At 48.2% G+C, this 25,044-nt stretch overlaps 1 protein-coding gene across 5 annotated transcripts in view; it reads right to left on the bottom strand.

Annotated features, from left to right (window-relative positions):
* Nucleotides 1-25,044, bottom strand: part of CHL1 (cell adhesion molecule L1 like) — a 194,385-nt gene that overhangs the window by 122,395 nt on the left and 46,946 nt on the right. Inside the window, exon 1 of one of the 5 annotated variants that reach the window (XM_073644397.1) lies at nt 6,010-6,165. The exons of 3 other annotated variants lie outside the window; for them this stretch is intronic. The gene's annotated coding sequence lies outside the window, so the exon portion shown is untranslated. Of the gene's footprint in view, nt 1-5,813; nt 5,961-6,009; nt 6,166-25,044 lie in introns of those variants that run through there. One more of the 5 variants, XM_073644398.1, reaches the window with a different exon arrangement.

Raw genomic sequence — 25,044 nt, 5'->3', positions numbered from 1 at the left:
TTTTTTTACCGTGTTCACTGAAGGGGTTAACTAGTGGGACAGTTTTATAGGTCAGGTTGTTCCGGACGCGGCGATACCAAATATGTGTACTTTTATTGTTTTTTTTTTATTTTTTTTATAATAATATTTATTGATGGGTACATTATATTTTTATTTTTGGTGTATTATTTTTTTTATTTTTTTATAATATTTTTGCACATTTTTTTTTTTTTTTTTTTTCCACTTTCACACAGTTTATACACTTTATTACTTTGTCCCACTCTGGGACTTTCACTTTTTTTTTTCTGATCGCCTGCATGGCACAGGAATGGAGCACCATCCCTATGCCATGAAGGCTGTCAGAAGTGCACAGTGTGAAGATTGCTTGGAGATGCACTGCGCATGTCCAAGCAATCTTCCTGCTCTCTGGTGACCCGGATGTTGTCATGACGACATCGGGTCGTCATGGCAACACCCGGGAAGCCTTTGCAGACTGCGCAGGAAGCCGGAAGAGGAGGTGAGTATCGGCGATCACCTCCCCTTGCCCCCGCAATGCCGCGATCGACTTCGATCAACTTCGATCGCAGCATCGCGGGGATTAATGTGCTGGGAGCGGTGCGTGACCGCTCCCTGCACATAGTACCGGGTGTCAGCTATGACAATCAGCTGACACCCGGCGGCGATCGCGCCCGCACAGCCTGTGTGCGCGCGCGATCGCCATGACGTACTAATACGGGTCTGGCTCTTAAGTCCCAGGGCACAGACGCGTATTAGTACGTCAGATGTTATTAAGGGGTTAAAGTTGCTCCAATTACACCTCTGGCTCCTCTGTTTTCAGTATTATCCCTGAGCTCCAACACCACCAGTTGGCGCTCGGAAGTGCCGTCTGCACAGTCAACACTTGCTGCCGTGTTATTGGGGTTCAGTAACGTCAGCTGTTCCCCTGCTGTGCGGACGGCAATTTCTCCTGCTCTGTCCACATTCTCACTACTACAGATTTTAAAGTTGCTCCAATTACACCTCTGGCTCCTCTGTTTTCAGTATTATCCCTGAGCTCCAACACTGCCAGTTGGCGCTCGGAAGTGCCGTCTGCACAGTCAACACTTGCTGCCGTGTTATTGGGGTTCAGTAACGTCAGCTGTTCCCCTGCTGTGCGGACGGCAATTTCTCCTGCTCTGTCCACATTCTCACTACTACAGATTTTAAAGTTGCTCCAATTACACCTCTGGCTCCTCTGTTTTCAGTACTATCCCTGAGCTCCAACACCGCCAGTTGGCGCTCGGAAGTGCCATCTGCACAGTCAACACTTGCTGCCGTGTTATTGGGGTTCAGTAACGTCAGCTGTTCCCCTGCTGTGCGGACAGCAATTTCTCCTGCTCTGTCCACATTCTCACTACTACAGATTTTAAAGTTGCTGCAATTACACCTCTGGCTCCTCTGTTTTTAGTATTTACCCTGGGCTCCAATACCGCTAGTTGCTGCTCAGAAGTGCCGTCTGCACAGTCAACGCTTGCTCCAGTGTTATTGAGGTTCAGTAACGTCAGCTGATCCCCAGCTGTGTGTCCGGCAAATTCTCCTGCTTTGTCCACATCCACTGTACTACTGATTTAAAACATCCTCCAAATACACCTCTGGCTCCTCTGTTTTTAGTATTTACCCTGGGCTCCAATACCGCTTGTTGCTGCTCAGAAGTGCCGTCTGCACAGTCAACGCTTGCTCCAGTGTTATTGGGGTTCAGTAACGTCAGCTGATCCCCAGCTGTGTGTCCGGAAAATTCTCCTGCTTTGTCCACATCCCCTGTACTACTGATTTAAAACCTCCTCCAAATACACCTCTGGCTCCTCTGTTTTTAGTATTTACCCTGGGCTCCAATACCGCTAGTTGCTGCTCAGAAGTGCCGTCTGCACAGTCAACGCTTGCTCCAGTGTTATTGGGGTTCAGTAATGTCAGCTGATCCCCAGCTGTGTGTCCGGCAAATTATCCTGCTTTGTCCACATCCACTGTACTACTGATTTAAAACCTCTTCCAAATACACCTCTGGCTCCACTCGGCAGTGCCTTTGGATTAGGTGCCTCCTTCTCGGTATCCAAGTTCCACCAACGTCTGCTGGTCCTTGGTAGTGCTTTCTGGCACAGGTACCTCCTGCTTAGTAACTGAGTTCCAGTACCGTCAGCTGGTCCTCGGCAGTTCCATTGGCTCTTGCACCTTCTGCTACCCATCCGGGTTCCAGTACCGTCAGCTGGTCCTCGGTAGTTCCATTTGCTCTTGTACCTTCTACTACCCATCCGGGTTCCAGTACCGTCAGCTGGTTCTCGGCAGTGTCTTTGGCACGGGTACTCCCTCCTGCCCAGCCTGGTTCCAGCACGCCAGCTGTTTCCGGGTAGTGTCAACGTCACTTTGCCTCCAATGCGTTGTCCTGTCGTGTTGCGGTCGGGTTAGCCGACTCTATGGTGCCTGCAGTTTAGGTGACTCCTATGTGGGCTGCGGGATCTGGCAATGAAGGCTGGTTCCATAGTGCCAATAGGACAAGCACCCCCTGTAGGACTGTGGGTTTTGGTAACTGCGGCCGGCTCGCGGCCTTGAAACTTTTTTTTACATGGGTACCTTCTACTACCCATCCGGGTTCCAGTACCGTCAGCTGGTTCTCGGCAGTGCCTTTGGATTATGTGCCTCCTTCTCGGTATCCAAGTTCCACCAACGTCTGCTGGTCCTTGGTAGTGCTTTCTGGCACAGGTACCTCCTGCTTAGTAACCGAGTTCCAGTACCGTCAGCTGGTCCTCGGCAGTTCCATTGGCTCTTGTACCTTCTGCTACCCATCCGGGTTCCAGTACCGTCATCTGGTCCTCGGTAGTTCCATTTGCTCTTGTACCTTCTACTACCCATCCGGGTTCCAGTACCGTCAGCTGGTTCTCGGCAGTGTCTTTGGCACGGGTACTCCCTCCTGCCCAGCCTGGTTCCAGCACGCCAGCTGTTTCCGGGTAGTGTCAACGTCACTTTGCCTCCAATGCGTTGTCCTGTCGTGTTGCGGTCGGGTTAGCCGACTCTATGGTGCCTGCAGTTTAGGTGACTCCTATGTGGGCTGCGGGATCTGGCAATGAAGGCTGGTTCCATAGTGCCAATAGGACAAGCACCCCCTGTAGGACTGTGGGTTTTGGTAACTGCGGCCAGCTCGTGGCCTTGAAACTTTTTTTTACATGGGTACCTTCTACTACCCATCCGGGTTCCAGTACCGTCAGCTGGTTCTCGGCAGTGCCTTTGGATTAGGTGCCTCCTTCTCGGTATCCAAGTTCCACCAACGTCTGCTGGTCCTTGGTAGTGCTTTCTGGCACAGGTACCTCCTGCTTAGTAACCGAGTTCCAGTACCGTCAGCTGGTCCTCGGCAGTTCCATTGGCTCTTGTACCTTCTGCTACCCATCCGGGTTCCAGTACCGTCAGCTGGTCCTCGGTAGTTCCATTTGCTCTTGTACCTTCTACTACCCATCCGGGTTCCAGTACCGTCAGCTGGTTCTCGGCAGTGTCTTTGGCACGGGTACTCCCTCCTGCCCAGCCTGGTTCCAGCACGCCAGCTGTTTCCGGGTAGTGTCAATGTCACTTTGCCTCCAATGCGTTGTCCTGTCGTGTTGCGGTCGGGTTAGCCGACTCTATGGTGCCTGCAGTTTAGGTGACTCCTATGTGGGCTGCGGGATCTGGCAATGAAGGCTGGTTCCATAGTGCCAATAGAACAAGCACCCCCTGTAGGACTGTGGGTTTTGGTAACTGCGGCCGGCTCGCGGCCTTGAAACTTTTTTTACATGGGTACCTTCTACTACCCATCCGGGTTCCAGTACCGTCAGCTGGTTCTCGGCAGTGCCTTTGGATTAGGTGCCTCCTTCTCGGTATCCAAGTTCCACCAACGTCTGCTGGTCCTTGGTAGTTCTTTCTGGCACAGGTACCTCCTGCTTAGTAACCGAGTTCCAGTACCGTCAGCTGGTCTTCGGCAGTTCCATTGGCTCTTGTACCTTTTGCTACCCATCCGGGTTCCAGTACCGTCAGCTGGTCCTCGGTAGTTCCTCAGCCTTCTTGTACCTTCTGCTACATTTCCAAGTTCAAGCTTTTTGAAATGGTTCTTGGTAATCACTCTGGATCTCCCTGACGAGGACCCTGAAGACGAGGACCCTGAAGACCAACCCGAAGAAGACGAGGACCCCGAAGACGACGAACCTGAAGACGAGGACCCTGAAGACCACCCCGAAGAAGACAAGGACCCTGAAGACCACCCCGAAGAAGACGAGGACCCCAAAGACGAGGACCCCCAAAGACGACGACCCTGAAGACCACCCCGAAGAAGACCAAGAAGATGACCCTGAAGAAGTTGACCAAGAGGACAAAGAAGAGAAGACAAGCACCAAGATACAGAAGAACAAGAGACAGAAAACCAAGAAGCAGAAATACAAGAAGCTGCAGAACAAAAAGCGGAAGAACATTAAGCATAAGACTAAAAATCAGAGCAAAAGATAATATCTAAATTATAAGCAGAAGATGACTAAGCAGTGTATGGGGGTGAGTCCGTTCCTCCTCGTGGTGCCCCTGGAAAAGACCTGCTGCTGCAGGCCAAACTGAACGCGGACAAATCCTGTTGTAAATCTTTTGTGACGGGCAGAACGAAAGGTGCAATGTCCAACCTTTTATAGATAACAACTACAGGAATGCCTGTCACGAAGAAGAATATGAAGAAGATGAAGAAGTAGAATATGAAGAATGTAAAAAAAAAGAATAATACGAAGAAGGTGAAGAAGAAGAAGAAGAAGATGAAGAAGGTGAAGAAGAAGTGGATGAAAAAGATGCTGAGGATGATGAAGGAGAAAGTGTGGGAGAAGTAAAAAAGAAGGTGAAGAGCATGGAAGTAGTGAAACATAAATATCTGACAAAATATAAAAATACTTAACATAGTCAATATTTCCGTAACTCAGAATGTCTTAAAAAAAATATTAATTCCTGCTATTCCATTTGATTGGGCTAAACCTCTATGCCTTTATTGTCTCCCCCACCTCCCCCAATACATTCTACATCATTCTTAGTTGTTTTCCTTCATGTAGAATTAACCTACAAGGAAAGAAAGGGTTTATTTTCATTCCGACATTTCTGTCCCATTGACTTGCATTGGTTTCCGGTATCGGAATCGGCGATATCCGATACTTTTTCGGTATCGGTCCGATCCAATCCGATCCGATATTTCCCGATATCGGAAGGTATCGCTCAACACTATTCACAGGATATTTTTGTTCAACCCCTTTAATTAAACCCAAAAGTCTACACTTCAATTGCATCTCAGTTATTTCATTTAAAATTAAAAATAATGGCATGCAGAGGCCAAATCACTAAGATTCAGTCACTGTCCAAATATTTCTGGACCTAACTGTACATCTGGTTTGTGAACAGTCCCCCTTTCCCCTAATTACTGTCAGAACCAAATGTCAACACACAGTATAGTGTAAATTTTTGGTCTGGTCTCAGGTCTGGAAACTTGATAAATACAGTTTGCATACATAAAATAATAGTACAATTTTAGATAAAATGTTTAAAATAAATAAATGAATAAAACATGATGAATCCACCTGGGATTTCTATCCTCAGGGACAATGAAAGTATTTGTCACAAGTGGTCAGATCACTGTCATGTTCCTTCTCAGGCTGTGCGCAAGGAAACGTTTAGAATTACTAGCCAAGTTTCACAACCAGCAATGACAGCCTGACAGATACATTTTTAGTAAGCAAAAAATATAATAATAATAATAGTAGTAAAAATCAACATATATTCAGTATAAGCATATATCAATGTACATCATAAAGGGTTACCTTTTTGTCCCGTTCTCTGGAAATATGATGGAGAACATGAAAGCGAAGCTACAAAGTGCTGTAGGAAATACATTGGTAGGTGGATGTGCTAAACCGCACCCATACATTGTATGAATGTACCTGACATCATATCTGGCTGTCATACTCCGATGCACTATACCTATAATTGAGTTATAAAGCGGAGTGCTGTACTCACCCTTGGTGGATTGCTATGTATGGCTAGAGATTATCCTCTTGGTCTTTAATTCCCCAGTACAATGGTGCTGATTGCCACAATTACCTGTCAGCACAAGATTTCAGTGATCACAGCTTAAAATCCAGGTACATTATACTTATGTGATTGCACAACCCTCAGTCCTTCCTGGGAAGTCTGTGACTAGTCACTGCATGTTGTAGGCTCGGCCTCGGAGAAATCTCACTACGGCATTTACAGAACCTCAATTGGTAACATTTTGTGAAATGGAAGAAAAATTTAAGAACCTTTATTGTCCAAATAGTTGTATTAATTAAACTAGAAATCTTTGTGTTGTGACTGGTAGAAGAGAAGAGAAGTGTTAGTGTCTGGACTTGTAAGAATTAATTGCTTTTCCTTGTACAGTTAAGCCGGTCATGTCTGATGCCGCCACCCAGCAAATTAAGCAAGAAAGTACAGTATGTTGGAGGCAGGGAAAACTCTGCAATCTGGGAAAGGGGTGCGATGGCCTAGGGGGTAAGGAGGGGTGCGATGGCCTAGGGGGTAAGGAGGGGTGCGATGGCCAAGGGGGTAAGGAGGGGTGCGATTGCCTAGGGGGTAAGGAGGGGTGCGATGGCCAAGGGGGTAAGGAGGGGTGCGATGGCCAAGGGGGTAAGGAGGGGTGCGATTGCCTAGGGGGTAAGGAGGGGTACGATTGCCTAGGGGGTAAAGAGGGGTGCGATGGCCAAGGGGGTAAGGAGTGGTGCGATTGCCTAGGGGGTAAAGAGGGGTGCGATTGCCTAGGGGGTAAAGAGGGGTGCGATTGCCTAGGGGGTAAAGAGGGGTGCGATTGCCTAGGGGGTAAGGAGGGGTACGATTGCCTAGGGGGTAAAGAGGGGTGCGATTGCCTAGGGGGTAAAGAGGGGTGCGATTGCCTAGGGGGTAAGGAGGGGTACAATTCCCTAGGGGGTAAGGAGGGGTACGATTGCCTAGGTGATCCATGTGTCAGTTCCAGTAAAACTAGTATTTTTCACATTCTGTCTACATTCTCAAAAAAGTAGATAATGTTAAAAACTTACAGCATTATGCAGCTCTGGAAGACAGGCCATCAATGAATAAGTTCAGAAAAGCTTTAAACAAAAATGCAAAAACAATGTGTACAGCCCTAATGTGGACACGAGAGTTTGATAATGATTACATATGGCCATGATGATTATATATATATATATATATATATATATATATATATATATATATATATATATATATATATATATATATATATATATATATATATATATATATATATATATCTATAATATAACCGGGGATGCGTGTCTCTGTCCGAAGCCTCGAGAGACTGCGCATGCGTGACGCGCAGTCTGGCTCCAGACACAAGCAGGCATCCAGCCGTTACAGGTAAGAGGTGTATGGCGTCGGAGATCGCGGTATGCGTAGGCACTGAACGTACACTGCGATCTCCGGCGCCATACTTACATACTTACCTGACAGGGAAGAGCGTTGCCGCGGCACCTCTCTTCAGCGGAGACCGGGGGCGGAGTGAGACGCCGGATCGGCACGTGCGCATAGCGCTATCCGACGCCATTTTACTGAAGACACATTTACAGTGTGTCATCTGCAAAATGGCGCCGGACAGCGCGGTGCTCTGTCGCCGCACTCCTCCCCCGGCTTCCGGCAGAACAGGACGCTGCAGCGCTGGAGTACAGAGAAGAAAGGTGAGTATAACTGTTTATTTTTTTTTGGGGGGGGTGTATAGCGGGGGGGTGAGGGGTGCCACGCATACCGGTATTAGGGGAGCCATGCATACCAGAATAGGGATGAGGGGAGCCATGCATACCAGAATAGGGATGAGGGGTGCCACGCATACCGGGATTGGGGATGAGGGGTACCACGCATACCAGAATAGGGATGAGGGGTGCCACGCATACCAGGATTGGGGATGAGGGGTGCCACGCATACCAGGATTGGGGATGAGGGGTGCCACGCATACCAGGATTGGGGATGAGGGGTGCCACGCATACCAAAATAGGGATGAGGGGTGACACGCATACCGGGATTGGGGATGAGGGGTGACACGCATACCAGGATTGGGGATGAGGGGTGCCACGCATACCAGGATTGGGGAGGAGGGGTGCCACGCATACCAGGATTGGGGATGAGGGGTGCCACGCATACCGGGATTGGGGATGAGGGGTGCCACGCATACCGGGATTGGGGATGAGGGGTGCCAAGCATACCGGGATTGGGGATGAGGGGTGCCACGCATACCGGGATTGAGGATGAGGGGTGCCACGCATACCAGAATAGGGATGAGGGGTGCCACGCATACCAGGATTGGGGATGAGGGGTGCCACGCATACCAGGATTGGGGATGAGGGGTGCCACGCATACCAAAATAGGGATGAGGGGTGACACGCATACCGGGATTGGGGATGAGGGGTGACACGCATACCAGGATTGGGGATGAGGGGTGCCATGCATACCGGGATTGGGGAGGAGGGGTGCCACGCATACCGGGATTGGGGATGAGGGGTGCCACGCATACCGGGATTGGGGATGAGGGGTGCCAAGCATACCGGGATTGGGGATGAGGGGTGCCACGCATAATGGGATTGGAGATGAGGGGAGCCACGCATACCGGGATTGGGGATGAGGGGTGCCACGCATAGCAGAATAAGGATGAGGGGTGCCACTCATACCAGAATAGGGATGAGGGGTGCCACGCATACCAGAATAGGGATGAGGGGTGCCACGCATACCAGGATTGGGGATGAGGGGTGCCACGCATACCAGGATTGGGGATGAGGGGTGCCACGCATACCAGGATTGGGGATGAGGGGTGCCACGCATACCAGGATTGGGGATGAGGGGTGCCACGCATACCAAAATAGGGATGAGGGGTGACACGCATACCGGGATTGGGGATGAGGGGTGACACGCATACCAGGATTGGGGATGAGGGGTGCCACACATACCGGGATTGGGGAGGAGGGGTGCCACGCATACCGGGATTGGGGATGAGGGGTGCCACGCATACCGGGATTGGGGATGAGGGGTGCCAAGCATACCGGGATTGGGGATGAGGGGTGCCACGCATAATGGGATTGGGGATGAGGGGTGCCACGCATAGCAGAATAAGGATGAGGGGTGCCACTCATACCAGAATAGGGATGAGGGGTGCCACGCATACCAGGATTGGGGATGAGGGGTGCCACGCATACCAGGATTGGGGATGAGGGGTGCCACGCATACCAAAATAGGGATGAGGGGTGCCACGCATACCGAGATTGGGGATGAGGGGTGACACGCATACCAGGATTGGGGATGAGGGGTGCCACGCATACCGGGATTGGGGAGGAGGGGTGCCACGCATACCGGGATTGGGGATGAGGGGTGCCACGCATACCGGGATTGGGGATGAGGGGTGCCAAGCATACCGGGATTGGGGATGAGGGGTGCCACGCATACCGGGATTGGGGATGAGGGGTGCCACGCATACCAGAATAGGGATGAGGGGTGCCACGCATACCAGGATTGGGGATGAGGGGTGCCACGCATACCAGGATTGGGGATGAGGGGTGCCACGCATACCAGGATTGGGGATGAGGGGTGCCACGCATACCAAAATAGGGATGAGGGGTGACACGCATACCGGGATTGGGGATGAGGGGTGACACGCATACCAGGATTGGGGATGAGGGGTGCCACGCATACCGGGATTGGGGAGGAGGGGTGCCACGCATACCGGGATTGGGGATGAGGGGTGCCACGCATACCGGGATTGGGGATGAGGGGTGCCAAGCATACCGGGATTGGGGATGAGGGGTGCCACGCATAATGGGATTGGAGATGAGGGGAGCCACGCATACCGGGATTGGGGATGAGGGGTGCCACGCATAGCAGAATAAGGATGAGGGGTGCCACGCATACCAGAATAGGGATGAGGGGTGCCACGCATACCAGGATTGGGGATGAGGGGTGACACGCATACCAGGATTGGGGATGAGGGGTGCCACGCATAATGACATTGGGGATGAGGGGAGCCACGCATACCGGGATTGGGGATGAGGGGTGCCACGCATACCAGGATTGGGGATGAAAGGTGCCTCGCATACCAGAATAGGGTTGAGGGGTGCCAAGCATACCGGGATTGGGGATGAGGGGTGCCATGCAAACCAGGATTGGGGATAAAAGGTGCCACGCACACCAGAATAGGGATGAGGGGTGCCAGGCATACCAGATTAGGCATGAGGGGTGCCACGCATACCGGGATTGGGGATGAGGGGTGCCACGCATACCAGGATGGGGATGAGGGGTGCCACGCATACCAGGATTGGGGATGAAAGGTGCCACGCATACCAGAATAGGGATGAGGGGTGCCACGCATACCGAGATTGGGGATGAGGGGTGCCACGCTTACCGGGATTGGGGATGAGGGGTGCCACGCATACCGGGATTGGGGATGAGGGGTGCCACGCATACCAGGATTGGGGATGAGGGGTGCCACGCGTAATGGAATTGGGGATGAGGGGAGCCACGCATACCGGGATTGGGGATGAGGGGTGCCACGCATAGCAGAATAAGGATGAGGGGTGCCACGCATACCAGAATAGGGATGAGGGGTGCCACGCATACCAGGATTGGGGATGAGGGGTGCCACGCATAGCAGAATAAGGATGAGGGGTGCCACGCATACCAGAATAGGGATGAGGGGTGCCACGCATACCAGGATTGGGGATGAGGGGTGACACGCATACCAGGATTGGGGATGAGGGGTGCCACGCATAATGACATTGGGGATGAGGGGAGCCACGCATACCGGGATTGGGGATGAGGGGTGCCACGCATACCAGGATTGGGGATGAAAGGTGCCACGCATACCAGAATAGGGATGAGGGGTGCCACGCATACCGGAATTGGGGATGAGGGGTGCCATGCATACCAGGATTGGGGATAAAAGGTGCCACGCATACCAGAATAGGGATGAGGGGTGCCACGCACACCAGAATAGGGATGAGGGGTGCCACGCACACCAGATTAGGGATGAGGGGTGCCACGCATACCGGGATTGGGGATGAGGGGTGCCACGCATACCAGGATAGGGATGAGGGGTGCCACGCATACCAGGATTGGGGATGAAAGGTGCCACGCATACCAGAATAGGGATGAGGGGTGCCACGCATACCGGGATTGGGGATGTGGGGTGCCACGCATGCCGGGATTGGGGATGAGGGGTGCCACACATACTGGGATTGGGGATGAAGGGTGCCACGCATACCGGGATTGGGGATGAGGGGTGCCACGCATACCGGGATTGGGGATGAGGGGTGTCACGCATACCAGAATAGGAATGAGGGGTGCCACGCATACCAGAATAGGGATGAGGGGTGCCACGCATACCGGGATTGGGGATGAGGGGTGCCACGCATACCAGGATTGGGGATGAGGGGAGCCACGCATACCGGGATTGGGGATGAGGGGAGCCACGCATACCGGGATTGGGGATGAGGGGTGCCACGCATACCGGGATTGGGGATGAGGGGTGCCACGCATACCGGGATAGGATGGTGGGGGCAGCACAAATACCAAGAGGGGGGCAGCTCATACCAACATGGGAGACCATATACCAATAAAAATGCTCGCCACCCGGGCGTAGAACGGGTTCAATAGCTAGTATATATACAGTATAGACCAAAAGTTTGGACACACCTTCTCATTTAAAGATTTTTCTGTATTTTCATCACTATGAAAATTGTACATTCACACTGAAGGCATCAAAACTATGAATTAACACATGTGGAATTATATACTTAACAAAAAAGTGTGCAACAACTGAAAATATGTCTTATATTCTAGGTTCTTCAAAGTAGCCACCTTTTGCATTGATGACTGCTTTGCACACTCTTGGCATTCTCTTGATGAGCTTCAAGAGGTAGTCACCGGAAATGGTTTTCACTTCACAGGTGTGCCCTGTCAGGTTTAATAAGTGGGATTTCCTGCCTTATAAATGGGGATGGGACTAGAGATGAGCGTTGTTCGACTCGAACTGTTCGCCAATCTCAAATTCGAGCTGTTTTGGGCGGTGTTCGAGCCGTTCGGCGAACACGAACGATTTGAGAAAAATTCGGCTGTTCGAGGTTATGTTCGATAACTGTTCGTGCACCAAAATCATAACTGGATTTTTTCTCAGTAATGATGAAAATTAATGTTAATACGCAGTTTGAGTGTACAGCGGGGTGGGGGGAGGGGCAGGGGATGGATCTCTGCAGGAATAATGAAGATCTCCATTTTTTTTTCTCTTTCCCGCATTTACAGTGGGGAGGTGCAATCTGTCAGCCTATCAGCAGCGCACACACGGAGCGAAGTGCTTTTTTTCACACAAGCAAGGGCATGTGTCATTGGCAGTGTAAGACCAAGCCATTTTCCCCGTCGCCACCATTTTCTCACTGCTGCAGCTGCGTGTTAGACGGCACCGCTGTTGCTGTGTGCGCTATACCTTGTTAACTTCAAGCCAATTTTCGCACAAATCTACAGATAGCTTGGGAGTAGGGAATAGTTGTGATTGCAGTCCTTTTAAGGACTAGGTTACAGCATTTCCTACGACTTTTATCAGGCAGGTCAGTGCTCTTAAATAGATAGATTGTGGGAGTAAAGACTAATTGTAATTGCAGTCCTTTTCAGGACTAGGTTACATCAGTTCCTATCAGTTTTTGCCAGGCAGGTCTGTGCCAGTGCTGTGCAAGTTTTTTTCACAGCATTTGGCTGAATCTAGCAAAGCTAATCCTTTTTGGCCTATTGCAGAGTGTGTTAGTCAGTGGAGTAGCCTATCTGTGTTGCAAGATATACCACCTGTGTATAGAATACCAATTTTTTTTACTGCACCTAGCGAAGTAAAATCTTTTGGGCATAGCATCATTCTATTAGTCCATCTATACTGACCTCCATCAGGTTGCAAATTGAATATAATTTTTTTCTGCATCTAGCTCTGAAAAAATATTTGGGCTTCTAGCAGTGTGTGGGACTTGTTCTATTAGTCCATCTATACTGACCTCCATCAGGTTGCAAACTGAATATAATTTTTTTCTGCATCTAGCTCTGAAAAAATATTTGGCCTTCTAGCAGTGTGTGGGACTTGTTCTATTAGTCCATCTATACTGACCTCCATCACGCTGCAAATTCAAAATCATTTTTTGTCTGCATCTAGCTCTGAAAAAATATTTGGCCTTCTAGCAGTGTGTGGGACTTGTTCTATTAGTCCATCTATACTGACCTCCATCACGCTGCAAATTCAAAATCATTTTTTGTCTGCATCTAGCTCTGAAAAAATATTTGGCCTTCTAGCAGTGTGTGGGACTTTCTCTATTAGTCCATCTATACTGACCTCCATCAGGTTGCAAATTAAAAATAATTTTTATCTTCATCTACCTCTGAAAAAATATTTGGGCTTCTAGCTGTGTGTGAGACTTGTTCTATTAGTCCATCTATACTGACCTCCATCAGGTTGCAAACTGAATATAATTTTTTTCTGCATCTAGCTCTGAAAAAATATTTGGCCTTCTAGCAGTGTGTGGGACTTTCTCTATTAGTCCATCTATACTGACCTCCATCAGGTTGCAAATTAAAAATAATTTTTATCTGCATCTAGCTCTGAAAAAATATTTGGCCTTCTAGCAGTGTGTGGGACTATCTCTATTAGTCCATCTATACTGACCTCCATCAGGTTGCAAATTAAAAATAATTTATATCTGCATCTAGCTCTGAAAAAATATTTGGCCTTCTAGCAGTGTGTGGGACTTTCTCTATTAGTCCATCTATACTGACCTCCATCAGGTTGCAAATTAAAAATAATTTTTTGTCTGCATCTAGCTCTGAAAAAATATTTGGCCTTCTAGCAGTGTGTGGGACTTTCTCTATTAGTCCATCTATACTGACCTCCATCAGGTTGCAAACTGAATATATTTTTTTTCTGCATCTACCTCTGAAAAAATATTGGGCTTCTAGCTGTGTGGGGGACTTGTTCTATTAATCCATCTATACAGACCTCCATCAGGTTGCAAACTGAATATAATTTTTTTCTGCATCTACCTCTGAAAAAATATTTGGGCTTCTAGCTGTGTGTGGGACTTGTTCTATTAATCCATATATACAGACCTCCATTAGGTTGCAAACTGAATATAATTTTTTTCTGCATCTACCTCTGAAAAAATATTTGGGCTTCTAGCTGTGTGTGGGACTTGTTCTATTAGTCCATCTATACTGACCTCCATCAGGTTGCAAACTGAATATAATTTTTTTCTGCATCTAGCTCTGAAAAAATATTTGGCCTTCTAGCAGTGTGTGGGACTGTCTCTATTAGTCCATCTATACTGACCTCCATCAGGTTGCAAATGAAAAATAATTTTTATCTGCATCTAGCTCTGAAAAAATATTTGGCCTTCTAGCAGTGTGTGGGACTTTCTCTATTAGTCCATCTATACTGACCTCCATCAGGTTGCAAATTCAAAATAATTTTTTGTCTGCATCTAGCTCTGAAAAAATATTTGGCCTTCTAGCAGTGTGTGGGACTTTCTCTATTAGTCCATCTATACTGACCTCCATCAGGCTGCAAATTAAAAATAATTTTTATCTGCATCTACCTCTGAAAAAATATTTGGCCTTCTAGCTGTGTGTGGGACTTGTTCTATTAGTCCATCTATACTGACCTCCATCAGGTTGCAAACTGAATATAATTTTTTTCTGCATCTACCTCTGAAAAAATATTTGGGCTTCTAGCTGTGTGTGGGACTTGTTCTATTAGTCCATCTATACTGACCTCCATCAGGTTGCAAACTGAATATAATTTTTTTCTGCATCTAGCTCTGAAAAAATATTTGGCCTTCTAGCAGTGTGTGGGACTTTCTCTATTAGTCCATCTATACTGACCTCCATCAGGTTGCAAATGAAAAATAATTTTTATCTGCATCTAGCTCTGAAAAAATATTTGGCCTTCTAGCAGTGTGTGGGACTTTCTCTATTAGTCCATCTATACTGACCGCCATCAGGTTGCAAATTAAAAATAATTTTTTGTCTGCATCTAGCTCTGAAAAAATATTTGGCCTTCTAGCAGTGTGTGGGACTTTCTCTATTAGTCCATCTATACTGACCTCCATCAGGTTGCAAATTCAAAATAATTTTTTGTCTGCATCTAGCTCTGAAAAAATATTTGGCCTTCTAGCAGTGTGTGGGACTTTCTCTATTAGTCCATCTATACTGACCTCCATCAGGTTGCAAATTCAAAATAATTTTTTGTCTGCATCTAGCTCTGAAAAAATATTTGGCCTTCTAGCAGTGTGTGGGACTTTCTCTATTAGTCCATCTATACTGACCTCCATCAGGTTGCAAATTAAAAATAATTTATATCTGCATCTAGCTCTGAAAAAATATTTGGCCTTCTAGCAGTGTGTGGGACTTTCTCTATTAGTCCATCTATACAGACCTCCTTCAGGTTGCAAACTGAATATAATTTTTTTCAGCATCTACCTCTGAAAAAATATTTGGGCTTCTAGCTGTGTGTGGGACTTGTTCTATTAATCCATCTATACAGACCTCCATCAGGTTTCAAACTGAATATAATTTTTTTCTGCATCTACCTCTGAAAAAATATTTGGGCATCTAGCTGTGTGTGGGACTTGTTCTATTAGTCCATCTATACTGACCTCCATCAGGTTGCAAACTGAATATAATTTTTTTCTGCATCTAACTCTGAAAAAATATTTGGCCTTCTAGCAGTGTGTGGGACTTTCTCTATTAGTCCATCTATACTGACCTCCATCAGGTTGCAAATGAAAAATAATTTTTATCTGCATCTAGCTCTGAAAAAATATTTGGCCTTCTAGCAGTGTGTGGGGCTTTCTCTATTAGTCCATCTATACTGACCTCCATCAGGTTGCAAATTAAAAATAATTTTTTGTCTGCATCTAGCTCTGAAAAAATATTTGGCCTTCTAGCAGTGTGTGGGACTTTCTCTATTAGTCCATCTATACTGACCTCCATCAGGCTGCAAATTAAAAATAATTTTTATCTGCATCTACCTCTGAAAAAATATTTGGCCTTCTAGCTGTGTGTGGGACTTGTTCTATTAGTCCATCTATACTGACTTCCATCAGGTTGCAAACTGAATATAATTTTTTTCTGCATCTAGCTCTGAAAAAATATTTGGCCTTCTAGCAGTGTGTGGGACTTTCTCTATTAGTCCATCTATACTGACCTCCATCAGGTTGCAAATTAAAAATAATTTATATCTGCATCTAGCTCTGAAAAAATATTTGGCCTTCTAGCAGTGTGTGGGACTTTCTCTATTAGTCCATCTATACTGACCTCCATCAGGTTGCAAACTGAATATATTTTTTTTCTGCATCTACCTCTGAAAAAATATTTGGGCTTCTAGCTGTGTGTAGGACTTGTTCTATTAGTCCATCTATACTGACCTCCATCAGGTTGCAAACTGAATACAATTTTTTCTGCATCTACCTCTGAAAAAATATTTGGGCTTCTAGCTGTGTGTGGGACTTGTTCTATTAGTCCATTTATACTGACCTCCATCAGGTTGCAAATTGAATATAATTTTTTTCTGCATCTAACCCAGCCAATAGTTTTGGCCTAATACCACAGTTTGGCCACTCAGCTCTGCTCGGTTCCCATCCATTGTTTTTTTGTGCAAACAACTCCAGAGTTGTGAATTAGTTAACCACCAAAATGAATGGAAAAAGGCCTGCTGCTGGTGGAAAGGGGAATAGGCGTGTTGGGAAGGGGAAAAAAGGTTGTGTCCGTGGGGTAGGTGTTAAAGCAACAGTAACATCTGCAGAAGAAAGACCATCTTCCAGCCAAACTAAAATGTCTACTTCTTTTAGCGGACAATGTGATAAGATCCCTTTCTTACGGCCACGCCAATCGCTACAAATTCCAGATGAGGCACAAAAACAGCAGGTGCTTCAACGGATATCAAGTGCTCCTTTAAGTGGGCTCTCCTCCACATCAACTTCAACATCACAAATACTCCAGTCCTCAAAGGTGTCACCCCAATCGCACTTGCTTCCTCACAGCTCCCAAATCTCCAGCTGCCCGTCTGAGTATGAGGTAGAACAGATGGTTGAGTCTGCAGAGCTGTTTACTCATACTATAGCCTGGGAATCAGAGGTCGACTCCAGAGCTTCTGTGAATCCAGACGAGGAAATGATCTGCACTGATGCCCAGAATCTTTATGAGTCGGATCCAGGACCAGACGCAGAAGGTTCTGACCATAATGTAGACCCTCGTTCCCAAACTGTAACTCCTGTTGGTGGAGACAATGAGGAAGACGATGATGAGACTCAAATACCTGATTGGAGCGACAACTTTAGTTTTTTGTCAGGGCAGGAACAGGTTGGCTCTGAGGACGACGGGTGTGATAACGCACAGGGTGATGATGATGAGGTTGGAGATCCCACTTACTGTCAACCCACAGTCAGCCAAGAGATGAGGTCAGCAGAGGAGGTGGAGGAAGATGCTAGTGACGACGAGGTCAGGTTGCGCCTTTCTGGACAAAGACGTAGTACTGGAAGCACGTCAACAACTGCATCCTCAAACACAACTCTGCCTCTCACCACAAGTCGCGGTGGCTCTTCAGGTCGCATGGGTGCTAAGCCTTGCATAGCCTGGGCATTTTTTCAGATCGATAAAGATGACCCAACTCGTGTTATCTGTAACATTTGTCAGCAAAAGCTAAGTAGAGGCCAAAAAATACATAGTTTGAGTACTTCATGCATGAACCGGCACATGGACATGAAGCATAAGTTGCAGTGGGAAGCTCAGTGTGCTACAATGCGGCCTAGCTGGCCGGGCCAACCACCGTCTGCCATATCTTGTGCATCCGCGGCCTCTTCATCCTCTGTGACTGGGGGGACAGCAGTCACACCTGTTTTGGGGCGCAGACCTGCCACCTCTTTACCCGCAACAACCAGCGTGATTGGCAGGTCATCATTTTCTTTGGAGGTTGTAACACCAGCTGGTGTTGGGCGCTGTTCGACATCGATAGCACCACCTTTGGATCAAGTCAACCTAACATGTCCGCCTGCATCTTCCTCACAGACCGGCAGTTTGCCGGGGACACCCTTATCAACCCCGTCTAAGCACAATAGCCAGCCCTCGGTCAGAAATGCTGCCTTTCCGCCTGTTGGACACAGAGGATTTTCGAGACCTTATGTCCGTCGCAGTGCCCCAGTACCAGATGCCCAGTCGGCACTACTTCTCAAAGAAAGATGTGCCTGCGCTCCACCAGCATGTCGCACACAACATCACCGCTTCTTTGAGAAACTCTGAGTGTGACAGGGTGCATTTCACCACAGACACTTGGACGAGTAGGCATGGACAGGGGCGTTACATGTCGCTGACTGGGCACTGGGTAACTATGGTGACAGCAGGACAAGGGGCTGCTGTCCAAGTCTTGCCGTCCCCACGAGTTGTGCGTCAATCCATTTTTATGTCAAAGTTCCTCCACTGCTTCTGCCTCCTCAACCTCCTCTCGGTCTTCCACCTGCACCCAAAGCCTGTCTGGTCATGCCACAAGCTTTCTAACTGCGCAGAAGGGATCCTGCACACCTCCTTACTATGCTGGCAGTAGGGCTCAACGTCATCAGGCGGTTTTTACTTTGAAATGTCTGGGAAATGTGAGTCACACAGCTGAGGAGTTGTGGTCAGCTCTGGAGAACCAATTTCATGAATGGTTGTCTCCACTGGACCTGAAACCAGGGAAGGCCGTGTGCGACAATGCTGCAAACCTGGGTGCGGCCCTTCGCCGGGGCAATGTCACACACGTGCCTTGTATGGCTCACGTGTTGAACCTGGTTGTCCAGCAATTTTTAGCCCACTATCCCAGACTAGATGGCCTTCTGCAGAGGGCACGGTCGCTGTGTGCTCACTTCCGCCGTTCCCATCCCGCAGCTCAGCGACTTATATCTCTACAGAAGTCGTTGGGCCTGCCACTTCACCGGCTAAAATGCGATATGCCTACCCGGTGGAATTCAACTCTGCACATGTTGCAGCGACTGTGGCAGCACCGACAAGCCCTGGTGCAATACGTTCTGACGTATAGCCTGGGCCAACGAGATCCAGAGGTGGGGCAAATCACGCTGGAGGAGTGGTCTCAGATCAGGGACCTATGCACCCTTCTGCACAGTTTTGAAATGGCGACGAAGATGTTTAGTGCTGACGATGCCATTATCAGCATGACTATTCCGGTGATTTACATGCTGGAGCACATGTTAAACAGAATTCGGAGTCAGGTGGTGGCACAAGAGGAGGTGGAGGAAGTAGAGGAGGAGGAGTTGTATGCGGAAGGGCTAACATCTGCAAGGTCCAGACGGTCGGCAGCACCAAGGCGGCAGGCATGTCAGGGTGGGGGAGATGGTTTTACCAGGGTGCATGGTAGCAGCCAAACTAGTGAGGAAGGTGCAGGAGCCCAGGAAGAAGTGGAGGACGAACTGATGGAAGACTCATCAGATGAGGGAGACCTTGATCACATTTCTGTTGTGCGAGGTTGGGGGGAGAGGACAGAGGAAGGAAGCATGATTGTTACCTCGCCACCAACACAACAGGGACTTGGTGCTCCTGGATGCGCAACACACATGAGTGTCTTCTTGCTGCACTACCTGCAACATGACCCTCGAATTGTGAGAATTAGAAATAATCCTGACTACTGGGTTGCCACACTGTTAGATCCCCGGTACAAAAGTAAATTTGCAGAAATTATTCCTGCCATAGAAAGGGATGCACGCATGCAGGAGTATCAGCAGAGACTGTTGCAGAATCTTACATGTGCTTTTCCACAAAACACCAGTGGTGCACGTAGTGAATCTCACAGTTCCAACTTGCCAACCGTGGGACCGTCAAGTGTTCAGCACTCAAACCGTAACAGAACCACAGTATCTGCTGGTAACATCAATTTTGCGGAATCATTTCACCACTTTTTTAGCCCATCCTTTGCAAGGCCACAGGAGACAAGAAGTCTGACACATAGTCAACGCCTAGAGACGATGGTACAGGAGTATCTCCAAGTAAACATTGAAGCCATGACTGTGTCACTGGACCCTTGCTCTTTTTGGGCTTCCAATCTGGATAAATGGCCGGAGCTAGCCACTTACGCCTTGGAGATCTTGTCATGCCCCGCAGCCAGCGTTCTGTCTGAACGTGTGTTCAGCGCTGCTGGTGGTGTGCTGACAGATAAGCGCACGCGGCTCTCCACTGATAATGTAGACAGACTCACGTTCATAAAGATGAACAAATCATGGATCCGAAACAACTTTTCTACCCCTGTGTCATCCTGGGGAGAGTAAAAGCTTGATGATTGGTTAAAATCACCCTACCAACCGTTTTAAGCTTTCAAATTACTAATCATGTTTATCTGTATCTTGGCTGGAAAATAATTTGGGCTTTGTAGCAGTGTGCAGCACTGATTCTATTAGGCCATCTATAATAAGCTCCACCAGATTTAAAATTACTAATCATGTTTATCTGTATCTTGACTGGAAAATAATTTGGGCTTTGTAGCAGTGTGCAGCACTGATTCTATTAGGCCATCTATACTAAGCTCCACCAGATTTAAAATTAATAATAATTATTAGCTGCATCTAGCCCGGAAAATAATTTTGGGGCTCCGAGATGCGCAAGACACATAAGTGCCTTCTTGCTGCACTACCTGCAACATGACCCTCATATTGTCAGAATTCGAAGTAATCATGACTACTGGGTTGCCACACTCTTAGATCCCCCAAACTTTTCGATCAACCTTTTCATTTTAATAAAGACCAAAAAATGGTCATTTTTGAAATTATAAGCATTAGCAGGTTATTAGAAACTGAAATCAAACAGTTTTCAACTCAAAACTTTATTCTAGGTGATGTTACATTTTCACATAGGAACCCTTGTTCGAAAGGAGCTTCTGAACTCTCTCATCCATTGAATTTGTCAGGTTTTGGATGGTTTCTGCTTCAATTGTTTTGCATGAGGACAGAATACCCTCCCAGAGCTGTTGCTTAGATGTGAACTGCCTCCCGCCATCATACACACTCCTTTTGATGATGCTCCAGAGGTTCTGAATGGGGTAGAGGTCAGGGGAGCATGGGGGTCACACCATAAGTTTGTCCCCTTTTATGCCCATATCAGCCAGAGATGCAGATGTTTTATGTGCAGCATGAGATGGTGCATTATCATGCAAAAAAATGATCTTGCTGTGAAATACACGGTTCTTCTTCTTGAACCATGGCAGGAAGTGCTGTTTGAGAAAATCCACATACATTATGGAGTTCATCTTTAGCGCCTTCAGGGATCCTAAAGGGGCCGACAATCTCTCTCCCCATGATTCCAGCCCAAAACATTACTCCACCTCCTCCTTGTTGGCGCTGTAGCCATGTTTGCGTGGGGTGTCCATCAACCAGCCATCCTCCACTCCATCCATCTGGACCATTGAGCGCTGCACGGCTCTCATCCGTGAACAAAACAGTTTTGAAATCAGTCTTCATGTAATGTTTGGCCCACTGGAGCCTTTTCTGCTTGTGTGAAGTGGATAGAGGAGGTCGACAGGATGGCGTATGCACAGCTGCAAACCTCTGAAGGACCCTGCATCTTGTTGTTCGGGGGACGTTGGAGGCACCAGCAGCTTCAAAAACTTGTCTGCTGCTATGACAAGGCTTTTTTGCCGCTGCTGTTTTAACCTGACGTAATTGCCTGTAGGAAAGAGTCCTCAATTTGCCCTTATCAGCACGCACACTGTGAATCAGCTACATACTTCTTGATTGCCAAGACACTTCATCCTGATCATCGCACAATGTTGATTGTAGTCATGCCTTGACCTAAACACTCCACAATTTGTTGCTTCTCAGCAGCTGACACATCCTTTTTCTTTCCCATTTTGGTAGAAAATGTAGGCTGCTTAATAATGTGAGACAGCCTTCTTAAGTAGTCTTGCCTTTCATTGGACACACCTGCCAAACTAATTAGCACAGGTGTCTGCAATTGCTTACAGTGATATAAAGAGCCCTGACACACATCACCATCAATGAGTTTAACTGACAAACAAACAAATTCTTCCCTTATCACTCCTAAACACTTTTTGCATAATAATTTGGAACACAGTGTACATGTGCTTTTCCACAAAACACCAGTGGTTCACGTAGTGAATCTTACAGTTCTAACTTGCCAACCGTGGTCTGTATGGAGTTGTTCAATAAAGGGCCCAAAATTAAGATAACAAAGATGGGAGAGGTCTCTATGAATAGGAATTCCTAAGTATTTGATACCCTGTGAGGGCCAGGCAAAGGGAAAGTTGGACTGGATGGAATCCTATATGGATTTGGGGAGGGAGACATCGAGGGCCTCAGACTCCGCTGCATTGATTTTAAAATTTGACCATGTAACAAAGTGATCTATTTCAGCCATAACAGCATGGATGGATATATGTGATTGAGTGATATATACTAGGACATCATCAGCAAATAGAGAGCACTTGTACTCGGTGCCTCCCACCTCAATCCACCTAATATTGGGGTTATGGCGAATTGATGAGAGCAGGTGCTCCGTCACTAGGATGTATAAGAGAGGGGACAGAGGACATCCCTGCCTTGTCCCATTGGTGATTGTGAAAGGTGATGAAAATGTTCTGATGCACCCCCTGGGCCTTGGGACACCCGGAGCCGGACCCTTTTTGGTGGATGCTGGTGGTTGTAGTCTTCGTGGCGGTGACCCGGTTCCATGGCTCAGGGTGGTCAAACCAGTGGCGGAACTATTTATGTGGTTTTGATGTTTAAATGTCCGACTACGCCACCCGTGGATTGCGGTCAGAGTGAACCGCCGCTACAGGGCAGACCGCTGAGGCTGGTGTTGTGGGTGCAGCAGAGCGTAGCATAACTCCCCACGGGAGGAGTATAGCCTCAGGGCAGTGTATGCGGAGGATCGGGGTGATGGTGCAGGGCAGCAGCAGTAACGACACGGAGTCAGTGATGCAGTCCAGGGCCTTTACTCACAGTTCTTATTATCCAGACCACGTCTGCAGGTAACGGCTGCCCACGTCGTACTGTGCTCACCAGGTGAGGGGCTCAGACAACTCCCAGATAACTTTGGAGCGCTTCACAGGACCCCCTTTGTGTGTCCTTTGTCTGGCCTTTCTTACCAACCCTTCTGTCCGGCTGCCTCGGGCCTCCTCTTGGTAAACTTGGCGCCAGTTTCCCTGACCCTATGTGGTGCCTTCCTAGCGGGTGTAGCAAGGGGCTGCGCCACATAAAATGTCACAGCCTCCGGTTTCTAGCTGAGGGTCGTTTCCTGCCTCCACTAGTTTCGGGGACCGGTCTCCCCCTTTGGCCTGACCCCTCCACGCAGGTGGATTCGGGCTTGCGGTGGCGACTCGCCCGTCCGCACCCCTGGGATCCCTTCATTCCTCGTTCCTGGAGCCTTCTCCGCTCCTCTTCCTTCCTTCTCCCTCTTCCAGGCCTGGGCCTCTGTTACTAGGCCCGCCTCCGGAGCAGAGCTCATGCAGAGCCCCTGCTCCCTGCCACTTCTGCTCAGACTTCTCTGCACTGAACTAAGATGGTGCCCACCTTTTATACTCCCTTCTCAATGCACCCAGGAACTGCTTCCTCCCTGCTCCTGCACTACAGGGTTCCCCTTCCTCAGTGTTCCCTCCCCCCACTCCAGCCAGGGACAGGGACTGTCGTGCCCATCTCAGAGGCATATTGGTCGCCCTGCCCCACGGCAATGTGGTGTAATGCATGCAGGTGTCGGGTCCTGATCCACACTCCATCCTTACCTGAGAGTGAGATATCACACCTCTGGGTGAGGTGCAATACCTCTGTAGCAACCAAGCCCTTAGTGTGCTACAGTTCCATTTATCTTCAGCCTAGGTGACGTATTGTGATACAGGGCCGTGATTTTGGCTATAAAAGGGTCCCCTAGACCCCTACCCCAAGCTTTTTAAGAGAATCATATATGGCGTGCCAGGAGACTCTATGGAATGCTTTCTCAGCATCCAACGAGAGTATCTACTTACAAATTTTTAATTGCATCTAGCCCAGGAAATACTTTGTGCCTAGTAGCAGTGTCTGCTAGTCAGCGGATTATCCCGGCTGTTAAGCAAGCTACACCACCTGTAGTTTGGACACTTAATTTTTTCAAAGGAAATGCTTCGGGACCACGGGATACTCAGTGAAGAGCATCAGGAGGCACCCCAAGGCATAGGGGCTGGGACTGGCAGTAGGATGCCTTGCGGTGGACAGCCGAGCTCGATCCTTATAAAAGCTTTTTAACTGCAGCAGCTTTAGTGGACGCTACTGGAGCTGGAATTACGCGGCTGCTGGCATGAGACTTGCCCTCCAATAGATCCTTGTAAATGGATTTAAAGTGTATTCATTCAAATTAGAGAGACAATTTAAATTAAAAAGCTTAGAGCTGCCTCCACCACAGGGGGGCTCGCTCGACCCACCAGCGGACAGGCACCAGTATTGGGAGAGGGGGGCTGGCCGCCAGGGTTCACCGCGGCTCTGGCACAAACCCGGCGACACGGAGGTGGCACGGGCAGGAGCGGACTGAACGTGTCGGCTTCTCACTTTTTGGATTTTAGAAGGGCATGACATGCCTATATCTGTGTCTCCCCCTCCTTTTACTCCTCCACCTCTTTTCTTTTCGCATGACTATATGTACTTGTCACTTTTCCATGTGTTAGTTGTGTCTTCTGAGCAGTTTGTCAGCTTTTGGACACCTTTGAAGGTGTTTTCTATGTGTTTCTATGTGTTTTTGTTTGCCTGCCATTGGTTTTAACGGTGTTCGAAGGTGTTAGACGAACAGTTCGACGAACAGTTCGGCGAACACACGGGTGTTCGACGAACCGAACCGAACTCGAACACTACGGGGGTGGCTCAACACTAGTTGGGACCATCAGTTGTGTTGTGCAGAAGTCAGGTGGATACACAGCTGATAGTCCTACTGAATAGACTGTTAGAATTTGTATTATGGCAAGAAAAAAGCAGCTAAGTAAAG

Source organism: Phyllobates terribilis, unplaced genomic scaffold (genome assembly GCF_046119375.1).
Source record: "Phyllobates terribilis strain yellow unplaced genomic scaffold, ASM4611937v1 Scaffold_8__6_contigs__length_399053987, whole genome shotgun sequence".
Taxonomy (NCBI): domain Eukaryota; kingdom Metazoa; phylum Chordata; class Amphibia; order Anura; family Dendrobatidae; genus Phyllobates; species Phyllobates terribilis.
The sequence above is the reverse complement of the archived record's forward strand: the minus strand, read 5'-3'. Positions and strand labels throughout refer to the sequence as shown.